General features: G+C 46.5%; 1 protein-coding gene across 1 annotated transcript in view; it reads right to left on the minus strand.

The window, feature by feature from the left end:
* VPS53 (VPS53 subunit of GARP complex) overlaps positions 1 to 12,886 on the minus strand; it is a 168,980-nt gene that overhangs the window by 74,289 nt on the left and 81,805 nt on the right. The window lies entirely within an intron of this gene.

The raw sequence follows: 12,886 nt of genomic DNA on the forward strand, positions 1-12,886 counted from the left end.
GCAAGAACAAACTACAAAGCTAATCTCATGTGTTCCAGATTAACAGATGTCTCTTCCCAAATAAGCCCCATTACAACAACCACAACAGAAATCTCCTTGAGAAAATCGACTTCTCAGCTTCCAAATATGACCACTATTTCAAAATACATCACTGAGTAGGAACCATGGGCCAGCGGGAAGGCTGCAGGCAGGAGGTGTGGTAGCTTAGCTCCAACCGTGCGGCACTGGCCCTATCACCCAGCTTCCCTGAGCCTCAGTAAGTTCATCTGCAGAATGAGGGCGCAATCACAGGACTATCTGGAGGATCAAATGTGAAACCCAGAAGCAGTGCAGGATACATACAAGGCTCGCTGACGACGTTAATTCCAGTACAACTACAGAATCAAGGCAGCTCTCTGGAATTCTTTTACAGTTTTCACCTAGAGATGTTGTTTATGCCTGGGAGCTGAAGGCTTTAGCAGAAAGGAGGCCAAATGGACAAACAGAAAAGAGGGACTGCTTGGTGCTGGGGATGAGGGAATGGGGCAAGGCATGGCTCTCTGGAGACAAGAAGTTAATGGAGAGGGAGTTTCGAAATGTACTTGGTATTTTAGCCAACACCAGTGGGTTGACCTGAATTAATCTCTAAGCCAAAAGGGACAGCAGATGGACTATAGCGTGAATAACTTTGCCAAGTGCCACGACACCATCTGAAGATATTACAAACAAAAAGTAAAACCAAAACTTACACAAAGGCTGGGCACGGTGGCTCACGCCTGTAATCCCAGCACTTTGGGAGGCCGAGGCGGGCGGATCACTTGAGGTCAGGAGATCAAGACCAGCCTGGCCAACATGGTGAAAGCCTGTCTCTACTAAAAATACCAAAATTAGCAGTGTGGTGGCGGGTGCCTTAATCCCAGCTACTCAGGAGGCTGAGGCACAAGAATTGCTTGAACCCAGGAAGTGGAAGTTGCAGTGAGCTGAGATGGCACCACTACACTCTAGCCTGGGTGACAGAGCAAGACTCTGTCTCAAAAATAAATAAATAAAATAAAATAAAATAAATACCTTGCACAAAAACACTACACCTGCGTCTGGTTTTTGGTTTACAGTCCTTTAAACTGCTTATTTGTTGGCCAAAACACTCGGATGCAATGGAGGTGGACAGATACAGCCTCGGTGCACGACAAAGCCTTGTGGTGACGGCATTAGCTCGAGGTAATCGGTAGTAAGATGATGACTTTTGTGGTATCTTGGTGAGAAACAATATGGTCTAACACCCAAGCAAGTATTTCACATTTGCACACTCCAAACTTTGGCTTCTTTACCTAACATGAGAGGAAAAAATCCTTAAAAACTTACAGCTCTTTTTAGAATGCAATATTTCCAAGCTTAAATTGTCTTCTTAAGGGCTGCTGCTATTTTAGAGAGAGACAGGAACAGTAAGAAAGGGAATCTACCAAGCTTAATCTTCAACAACCGTAAAAAAATTAAATTAGGTAATAGCATTAGCTTCCTGATTCCACTGGCTTCACTGTGGGCTCTGGGATGATGCTGTCGAGCTGAGTCACTATGATTCCAAGTCTCTTGGTCCCTTGTAGATGTGAAAAGCTAGTCAGCTAACTGAAGTTAAAAGTTTTGCTCAAAATCATTCAGTGACAGACACAGAATCTGAGTTTTTGAACTAAATGCCCCTTATCTATTGCTAAGTCTATTGGGTTGATAACACCACCTCACAATTACATAAAGGTGGGCCTCATTTTTAAAATGTAAGGTGTGATTGGAAATCATGGCAAACAGCAGATGTCAGTGAGGTGGACTGAGGATGTTCCTGGGTTCTACTCTCGCTGGCATAAAGCATCAAGAAAACGGAGAAGGTAGGAAGAAGTCACGGGCAGCACTGAAGCAGCAGGCACCATCTGAGGCGGGGTGAGCACAGGCCACTCGCTCAGTGTCACCATCTGGGGTAGGGTGAGTGCGGGCCAACCTCAGCCTCCCAAGTAGCTGGGACTACAGGTGCGCATCACCACACCCAACTAATTTTTGTATTTTTTGTAGAGATGGGGTTTTGCCATGTTGCCCGGGCTGGTCTCAAACTCCTGACCTGAAGCAATCCATCTGTCTCAGCCTCCCAAAGTGCTGGAATTACAGACGTAAGCCACCGTGCCCGGCCTCTATTAACATTCTGATGAAATGAGGGGAGTTGTGGACACCAAGGAGCTCCTAGCTCACTCATATGTGGCACATACATTCCACATGTGGACCATGTTAGTACAGGAAAAGTGATTCATTCCTCCCCTCATCCACTCAACAAAGGGATATGCTGGCCCTAGGAGTAGAGCAGTGAGAAAGACAGGCCAGCCTCACCCTCATGGAGATTAGAGTCTGCTGGGGGAGACAGCCTTCAATCCAACAGTCACACAAACAGTGAGAAGGGCCACGAAGGGAAAGCGGTCATCATGGAAACGTGCAACAGAGGGCCGCAGGAGACTTCCCTAAAGAAAAGATGTCTGAGCCGGAGCTGAAGGATGCCTCAGAGTTAAATATGTGAGGAGTGGAGGGCGGAGGGAGCAGCATGTGTCTGCCACTCACTCAACAATGATGTACTGGGCATCTACTCTGCTCCAGGCACTCTCGGGCGCACCAGGGATGCAAGTGAGGAAGACGGATTAGAGGTGACGCTGCAGTGGTAAGAAGAAAACTCAGGGAGTGGGATGAGCTGGGGATGAGGGTGGGAAAGTGCGTCTACACAGGGTTGTCAGAAAAGGTCTCTGAGGAGATGACGGCTGAGCTGAGTAAGAAGGAACTGCTCAGGCAAAACCCAAGGAAGGGTGTTCTCAGCAGGGAGACCTGGTGGAGATGCTGGAAAGCACTTGGTGAGTCTGAGGGACAGAAAGGAAGATGGGGGCCTGGGGTAAGAGAGGTGGCAGGAGCCCCGTCACGCAGCCTTTTGTGGCCATGGTAAGGGTCGGTTTTCTTCCCACTGCAATTGGGCAGTCGCTGGTGGTTTCCAAGAGGGAAGTGATGTGATCTAATTTGGATTTTAAAAATAGTCCACTGCTGTGGGGGAACGGATTACAGTGACAGCAGGAAGCCCAATTTAAGAGGCTGCTACAGTGTTCCGGGAAAGGGCTGATGGGGAACCGGACTAAGCTGGTGATGGAGGACAGAAAAAAGCGTCCGTCGGATTTGGGGCATAGTTAGGAGGCAGAGACAGGAGGCTTTGCTGAGAGTGAGAACGAGGGTGAGGGAACGAAAGGAGTGAAGGGACACCCACTTTCTGGTCCAAGCAACTGCACAGCTGATAGTGCCTTAACTGAGATGGGGCATCCTCGTGTAGTGGCAAGGCACAGGCTCCGGATCTGACAGACCTGGGTTCGAGTCCAGGCTCCACCACCATGGGGTGTGCTGTTTAACTTCTAGCCTCAGTTCTCCTACCTGCAATGTGAAGGGACAGGAATACCCACCTCGTATGGCTGCCATGAGGATGGAATGAGGTGTGCGCGGCAGGAGTGAGCGCCACAGTCACGTTCCACACCATCATGTTTCCGCCCATGACGGGCCACGGTATGACGGCGGTTCCACTAGATTATACTGGAGTCAGACGATGGAGTAGGCCGGGGTCCACAACCCCTGGGCCACCAGTCCATGGCCCATAAGGAAACTGAGCCACACATCACGAGGTGAGCAGAGCGAGCGAGCATGACCGCCTGAGCTCCGCCTCCTGTCAGTCTCAGGCAAACCCTGCTGTGAGCCGCTCACTGGAGGGGTCGGGGTTGTGCACTCCTCGAGAATCCAATGCCTGATGATCTGAGGTAGAACAGTTTCATCTCGAACCATCCCCGACCCCCTCCCCCAACTCCCACCCCCAGCCCCACCTATGGAAACACTGTCTTCCACAAAACCAGTCCCTGGTGCCAAAAAGGCTGGGGGCAGCTGGAGGAGGTTATAGCAGGCATACCCTACGAGGTTTCCACAGTGATGAAACTAACGACGCATTTCTCAGAACATACTCCTGCCTTTAAGCAATGCGTGACCAAATATACGCGGCAGCTTAACCTGCTGTTGGCACACAGGGCGAGGCTCAGCAAGGGGGAGCTTTCAGCGGTAGTTAATAGGGTGAGCTAGGACATGAGGCATAACCGTTGTGCTTCTCTCAATACAGCAGCTCACAGAAGAGAAAGACGCGGGCACGCAGCGTTAAAAGTCTTGTCAAAAGAATTTCTGTTAACCACAAGTGGAACCTTGTTCCAACTATTTTGTCTCTTTGGGATCTCTCTAACAAATGAAAGCAAAGGGCCCATCAACTTTGCACTTTCTAAGTGGAAAGGCACATTGAGCTGCTCCTTTCTTCCCCAGTCTGCAACCACGCACGTACCACCCACCTCCCTGTTGATAAAAGTCCCAAAACCCTCAGGTGTGGATATGCATTCCGGCGGTTCGGGGGCTACATGACTGCTTGGATTAACTGCTAAGATGAAAGACAAGTCCTAGCAGGGAGCGATCACTGCATAACACAGCCATCTGTGCCGAGAGCCACACAGATCACGCTTCTCAGGCTTGCCCTGCAGTGGTCACAGGCCACAGAGAATTACAACTGGGGGTTTAGATTGTCAGTGACTCAATGACATATTTCATGAACTCTGAGGCTGCTAAATAAAGCCAAAAATTTTCTAAGACGTGAATGACTTTCCAATTTTGAAAGAATTCATTCTTTTTGCTATGATGACAGTTGATTTCAAGCCAATACAGGAAAGCAAAATTCTTCATATAGCAAGTTAATTCCTACTGATTAAATCACAGGGGATTCCCAGCACCTTCAAAACAGTTCAGGCCACAGGACAGTCAGGCTGTCTAATTCACTGTCAGGAAGGGAAAGTCTGGCTTCAGTCAGCTGTATACCCGTATCTCATCTGCCTACACAAATCCCTGTGTGAGGCCCTAGCTGGACACGTCCAATTATCAAAGAAGAAACTCTAAAATTTAAGACTCTCTTCCTTTCCCTAGAGCAGAAAGCTTTCACTTGTGAGATGAAAGTTCCTCAATGTCTGCATTTCTCATGCCATAAATGCTTTACTCCAGCCCAATTCCTAATCTGTCCTTAAAGAGATAACTGGGGGGCTTTGGTTGACAGTCCAGATTGCAAGCCCAGGGGTACACACACCTGGTATCCACCATTTCTGGGGCCACGCTCTTGCTACCGCCATGTTCACATACATTGTGACAGTTATATGCAGATTTCTTTCTCCTACTAGATCCTAAGTGCCTTCCCAATTCAATTTCTCATCTTTTCCAAAGCCCTGTACAAAGAGGGAGCTTGAAAAGTATCTGTGGGTAAATGCTGATAAGACGAAAGGCCCTCAGTACAATCCTCGTCAGAAACATGGGCAGCACTTTCTATTTTCTGTAAACAAAACAAAAAGCCTGTGCATATGTGTGCAAGCATGCTTGCAGAAGAGTCAAAAATACACCCCACAGTGTTAAACAGTGTGGACACCTCTGGGGGAGGGATGTACGGTAGTTAAGAAGAGATGTTTATTTAAAATATTTTTTTCTATTTGAGTTTTTAATAGGCATGTATAGTTCCTTTTTCTTTTTCTTTTTTTTTTTTTTTGAGACACAGCCTCACTCTTCCATCCAGGATGAAGTGCAGTGGTGCAGTCGCAGCTCACTGCAGTCTGGAACTCCTGGACTAAGGTGACTCTTGCACTTCAGCCTCCCGAGAGCTGAGAATGCAGGTACACACCACCATGCCCTGCTCATTTAAAATTTTTTTTTTTGTAGAGACAGGGTCTTCGTGGCCCAGGCTGGTCTCAAACTCCTGGCCGTAGAGATCCGCCCGCCTTGGCCTCCCAAAGCGCTGGGATTTTCAGCATGAGCCATTATGCCTGGCCCACTGCTCTTTTTTTTTTTTTTTTTTTTTTGTAGACAGAATATTTATCTGAAGAGAAAAGATGATTTATAACTAAACTCATACACTATTTTCTAAAGCCCTTAATTCTAAATTGTGATGTAATTCATATAATATAAAATTCAACATTTTAAAGTGATTTACTATTCAGTGGTTTTTGGACATTCACAAGGTCGTGCAACCATCACCACCAATTCCAGAACATTTTTCACCCCCAAAAGCAACCCCGACCCATTCCTGGGAAGCTGTTACTTCCCAGTCTTCCCCTTCCCAGCCCCATCTGCCTCTATGGATTTGCCTCTTTGCATATTTCATGTAGATGGAATCATATAATGTGTGACGTCTGTGTCTGGTTCCTTTCACTCGGCACGGTACGTTCAAGGTTCACCCAGCTTAGGGCACACATCAGCATTTCATTCCTTTTATGACTGAATAATATTCCACTGTACGGCGAGACCACGTTTTGGTTATTCCTCGTCTGTTGATGTTTCTACCTTCTGGCTATTGGGAATAGTGCTGCCATGAACATTTGTGTAGGACGTACGAACATACATTTTTAATTCCCTTGGGCATACACTTAGAAGTAGAAATGTGTAATTATAAATGAAAGAATTCGGATTGCTTTGCTTTTTCTATTTGGCAGAGCTACCCCTTCATACTAGGCATGGCACATTAACACTGTGAGATGCACTGAAACAAGGAGGGACCACTTCTTCTCGATCTTAATTACATTTGGAAGAACAGAAAGGAAGATGAACAGAAAGAAGTTTAAAGCAGAGGCTGAAACTTGAAAATGCTCACAACCTGACAGGATAATTCCACTAGTATCGTAAGAACATAATCTCACTCCTTTGGGTAAGAGACAGCGAAGAGGAGAGAAGAGAGAAGAGAAAAGACGAAAAAAATAATCTCAAAAGTATATAAAATTAGTAGACAAAAATATTCATACAGCCCTATTCATAAAAGTGAGAAAAAATTAAGGATCCTTTGAGAAAAGAATAATTAGGGGAAATCACTGAGTATCTACAGAATAAACTCTTTCTGTAGTTGAGAAAGAACTTAAGCTGTGACATATGAAGCATATTTTCATGTATGTGTGAATTAACACAGAAATTAACTCAAAATGGATCAAAGATATAACTCAAAATGGATGGAAGATATAAATGTAGCAGCTGAAACTATAAAACTCTTAGGAGGAAACCAAGGTAAGTCTTTGTAGCCTTGGATTACGTAATAGTTTCTTGGATATGACACTAAAACACAAGCAAGAACAAAAAGATAGTTAACCTTCATCAAAACTGAAATCCTGTGAAATGACTATCTAGAGAGTGAAAACAACCCACAGATGGGAGAAAACATTTGCAAATCGTATGTCTGATATATGATAGAATATATAAAGAAGTTAGAAAGTCCGGGCACGGTGGCTCATGCCTATAATCCCAGCACTATGGAAGCGGTATTCACACGGTAAAAACCTGCGCAGATACTCGCAGCGGTATTCACGCGGTGAAAAGGCCGAAGCCACCCGAATGTCCGCCGGCTGATGAAGAGACAACAGTATGTGCATCACCCACACGATGGTGCACTATTCAGCCGTCAAAACGCAGCTGACACACGCCACAACATGGTAAGGCAGACACTGTCTAGAGGGAGGGAAGGCAGACACAAAAACCAGGCATTGTAGCATTTATGTGAAGTGTCCAGAACAGGCATCCTTAGAGACAAAAGTCGATTCGTAATTGTCCAGGGCTGGGGAAAGAGAACTTGAAGGTCCTGCCTGCTAAGGAGGGATTTTCTCTGGGGTAACAGGAATGTTCTGGACTTGCACAGCTGGGATCGTGGCATCATCTTGTGAATATATGAAAACCAACTGAACTGTATATTTTAAACGATAAATTTCATGTGACATTTTGTGACATGAGTTACATCTCAATTTTAAAAACAAAATAAGCAGAGAAAAAAGTATTTAAAGAATACAATTTCAACTGTGTAAAATGCATAGAAAGAATATACCCAAATCCTCATCTCTGATTTGGATGACTTCTCTTTCCTGCTTCTCTATTCTCGCCTATACTTTCCAAATTTTCTATCCTGACCCTGTATTATTCTCTTCTCAGAAACAAAAGTTAATCATCCCTCAGGATATTATTCAAATGGAAGAATACACTTCTTTAGCACCAGTAAAGCATCCATAAAACATTTTCCAACACTGAAGGGAGTGCATCAGGTGGGGGAAGCTGTCGCGGTCAGAGACCGACATCCTCAAGCCATGACAGAGCTGGGAAACCTGCCCCCTTCCTCACACAGTCTCCCTCATGCAGGTATTGAGCTGCCAGAAGACCAAGGCGTAGAGTGAGACACACCGGGCGGGCTTTCATGAGTCGTGAGCCTTTTACATACGCTCTTATGCTCAAACTGCATGGTTGACAATTATACCCATCTAGCTTCTGTCTTTACAACATAAGTATACATGTATATTAAAATGACCCCTATAAGCCAAAGGACGAGTCTCTTTCAAAAGGCAACGTATGCAATGGTCAAGAGGAAGGGAAATCCAGCTGCATAAAATGGGAAAATTTTTTATTTTATTTAAAAAAAAAAAACCTCCAGTGAAGCAGTTATAAAAACCAAATCCGATCTACTCTGCTTCCAGCAGAAGGCTGAATGTAATTTGTTCACCTTGAATCTAATCATCAAGTCACTAACGATGCATATGGATACAGCTACGTCATAGCCAGACATTCTCTTTTAATTTCAAGGCATTTTAATTTACAAACTACCTTGAATTCCTCCTAAAGGGTCAGAAGTTGAGGCAACTGGGAAAAGCACAGGCAGCTCACCTCCTCCAGTAACAGTCACAGCACAGGACATCGTAAAACTGGTTAAGTATGGTAAAAGCAACAAACCCTGTCCCTGAGGCTCTTTCAGTCTAAAGTTCTATCAGATGTTGAAGTCACAGCTCTTGAAAAAGAGCAAAGGATGATGCATCCCATGGATGGGTCAGGAGGAGCTGAGCTGTGGTGGGTCTTCCTGGAGAGCTGGCCACACCCTCAGGCTCATCCTCACTGTTTCACTGTCGCCAAGGACTGGAGAGGTCCTGAATGATACAGTGAGGGCGGCGGTGGGGGCAGCGTGGGGATGAGGTATGGCCTGGGAGGGGCAGCAAGGGAGAGTCTCTGGACGTTTTGGCTCCTTAGCTGACATCACCTGTTTCGTGGCACCTTTCTGAGGAATTCAGCAACTTTCTATAAAATTTGGCATATATCAAAAGGTATCAAGATATACCTTGGTTCATTTCATAATTTATTCTGGTATTTTGAAACAAAATGGTAGCCAAAAAGGAGTTCCCAAAGAGTGTATCCCGAAAGCGAGGTAGCATGGGGAAGGGACCAGGGGCCAGGGAGCAGCAAATCTCCAGGCAGGGCACCCAGCAGCTAGACCGGGGATCAGGACAGCTGGAACTCCCGGCCTTGCCCAGGCAGCCCCTTCCCGCTGCTTTATGTTGGGAGCATGGTCGGTAGCCACGATTAATTCACCAGGGTCCCGGCCACTGAGAGTCGCAGAATAAAGGTGAAGACGGTTGTGCAAGGCCCACAATGAGATGATGGTGGGGACCAGGCCCAGTGTGAACATCACCTAGAGCGACAGCCTTCACGTCTCCTCACAGCAGAGCTGCAGTGAACCGATTCCTCAAGGCCCAGCCCACCTAGTTGAAGTGGCCACAGGGCTTCTGTTGCCTCCTAGAAACTTATCTTTAAGGGAAAATCCTTGAAGGATATCAGACAGCTCTTGTCAGGATTTGGAATGCAGAATAACCGCCAGGTCATGATGCCTGGCACAAAGAATAGGGTCTGGAGGACGAGGTTGAATTAAAGAAGTTGAAGGGTTTAGAGGAGTCTGTGGCGAGGAGAGCTGAGAGCTGACTCAATAGAGAGGGAAAGAAAGAACTCATGGTACTCATCGGGCTTTCCCAGCTACGGATTTATAACCTGACACTCCGCAAACTTGATAGGAGACGAGAGCAACTGAACAATGAAGAGGGGATGCCTTACAGACCGGTTCTGCCAAAACATTTCAAATATGAACACCAAAAAGGAAGGAACTGGGGAAAAAGGCTCAAGTGTTCCTAGCTGACCCCTGACCACCCCTCAGAGCACTGCCTCAGCCAGGAGACACCGGGCTCCGGTCCAGGAGCTGGGCTCTGGCTGAGCGAGTTCAGGCCTGAGCCACCAGTACCCCCAGCCCTGTCCTCCCAGGACAGAAGGTGGCTGACAGTTGGCCAACTGCCGCTCTGACAGGCCTGTACCTGTGTTTTTCAATAAAGCATTGTCTTTGGGAACTTGATTAAGCTCCTTCAGTTTTTCATGGTCTCCACGTGGTTGCCCTGTTCAGCAGCCTCAGCCTGTCCAGGAGGGCCTTCCCTGCCCTCGTTCCCTGCCCTCACTCCCCACCCTCGTTCCCCGCCCTCGTTCCCCGCCCTCATTCCCCGCCCTCATTCCCCACCCTCGTTCCCCGCCCTCGTTCCCTTAGCACTTTTGGCCTTTGGGGGATTTTTCCTCAGACAGGTCCTGGGACAGACCCAGGTTCACAGGCTACCCTGGTCCTCGGATACAACAGGGCCATTTGTTCTTCCGTGGTCCTATAGCTCCCTAAATGTAAAAGAAAATCACCAGGATGTAGGGCCCAGCCAGAGAGGGTGAAGAATGGCTCAAAACAAGGGCTTGGCAAGAACGTCATTCAAGCATCCTTCACTGGGACCTATTTCCCATCCGGTCATCTGGATTACCAGCTCACAGAGCCTGTCCTGACGCTCTCCAGACCCTGCCCAGCCAGAGGCCACGGGAGCTCAGGGGGCTACTCCCAGGTGGGGCCTGTGCCCAATGCTGAAACCTCATGCTTGTCCCCTGGCAGACCTCTGTAGGGCTGAATCCAGTGCCGCATGTATCTGTGCTTGAAACCAGGCAGAAGCACGGCTTGGGAAGGTCCGAGAGGAGAGCCAGCAAGAGGAAATCAGGAGGTTGCTAAAGCCAACCTCGTACTTCTCAGGAGAAACACACGATTCCTTCAGTGGGATCTCTGTTCCCTATTTCCTTTTTTCTTTTTTTTTTTTGAGACGGTCTCACTTTGTCACCCAGGCTGGAGTGCAGTAATGCAATCTCAGTTCATTGCAACCTCTGCCTCCTGGGCTAAAGCGATCCTCCTGTCTCAGCCTCTCGGGTAGCTGGGACTACAGGGGTACACCATCATGCCCTGCTAAAATTTCCCAGGTAGCTGGGACTACAGGCATGCACCACCACGCCCCGCTCATATTTCCCGGGTAGCTGGGACTACAGGCATGCACCACCATGCCCCGCGAATATTTCCCGGGTAGCTGGGACTACGGGCGTGCACCACCATGCCCCGCTTACTTCCTTTTCTGACCTGCACTTTCTTTAAGGCTATTTTCATCTGGTTTGTGACCGTTTTCCCCTTGTTACAAAAAAAAGACATCAATATTGAACATTAGTCAGCAAGCAGAGAAGTATACATATTTTTGATGTGCCAACTAGGAAGAGTGTTTTTGTGGTTTCAGTCGCATTTTATTTTAACAAAGTCATAGGTGAGCCCACGTAGGCAAGACCTTGTGGTCTGGCCTCAAAATTGGGTTGCTGCCACCACCACTCTGTAGTCCATTGCCTGAAAGACCAGCCCGATTCACCTGCGCCACCTACTCTGAGGCTGGCCTCGTGGGACAAAGAGAGAATTCCACTGAAGTCTCAGGGTTTTAGGACCAGAAGGGTAGGAGCTAGAGAAGGCAGCAGAGGTGAAGGGTGAACAAGTGAGTGGGACTCCAGGTCCAAGTCCCAGCCTGGCCCCTGCTTCAATCACAGTAGCTCAGTTTCATGTTTTTACACATTAGCTCCGCGGCCTAGGGTAAGTTTCAAATGAGTATAGCACCTACTTCCTATGGCTGATGAAGCAGAGTGACTGACTGTAGGTAAACGCACCTGGTATAGTGTGGGTCACCAAGTGGATGTTCAAAGCACGGGAGCTATTGTGTTCGGATTCTACATTCGATTTTTTTTTTTTTTTTTTGAGATGGAGTCTCGCTCTGTCGCCCAGGCTGGAATGCAGTGGTGCAATCTTGGCAGGCACCCACCACCATGCCTGGCTAATTTTTTGTAGTTTTAGTCGTGATAGCCACACTGCTCTCAAACTCCTGACCATAAGTGATCTTCCACCTCAGCTTCTCAAAGTGCTGGGATTATAGGCATGAGCCACCGCACCCAGCCTCTACATTAGATTTTGTTACAAGAAAGGATTTGGAAATCACTGATTTGGCCCATCTCTCATTTTAAAACAATTGAAAAATAACTTTGTTAAAGTACACATAAAGTATGTAAATGCATTTGTATAAGAAAATTTCCAAAAAACTATACCAGAGTAAATGGAAAAAAATATTTCCTTGCTTCTCTACCTACTCTCACTCCAACTTCCTTCCTGAGAGACATCTACTGTTACCATTTCCAGACCTCTTTCTTACACATTTACGCACATAAACATGCTTTTTATTTTTACTTTTTCCATAAAAGACATTATACCTCCCAAAGTGCTGGGATGACAGGCGTGAGCTGCCGTATCCGGCCCCCATTCCACCACTTTTAAACTGTGTGTAGCATCTCACGGCATGGATGCACCGTAATTTATTTAACCATTCTTCAATAATAAACATTACAGACATATCCAAGTCTTTTGCTTTTAAGGCTGAGTTCACCTCTTTCTTTGTGCATCTTCCTCTACATGTATGGATTTTTTTAGACTTCTGGTTTAGATGTAACATTGTTGCTTGATAGGACACGCATATTTACATTTCTGAAAGTTCTGATATGACAATGTATGCACCGAAAAGGTATCAAGCTGTATATTAGCACTAAAATCCTGTACTGTTAGTCTTGTAATTTTTTTCTTTTTGTAAACCTGATGTAGGAAAAATATCCTGTTTTCTTTTTTTTCATG

This window comes from Chlorocebus sabaeus, chromosome 16 (genome assembly GCF_047675955.1).
Source record: "Chlorocebus sabaeus isolate Y175 chromosome 16, mChlSab1.0.hap1, whole genome shotgun sequence".
Taxonomy (NCBI): domain Eukaryota; kingdom Metazoa; phylum Chordata; class Mammalia; order Primates; family Cercopithecidae; genus Chlorocebus; species Chlorocebus sabaeus.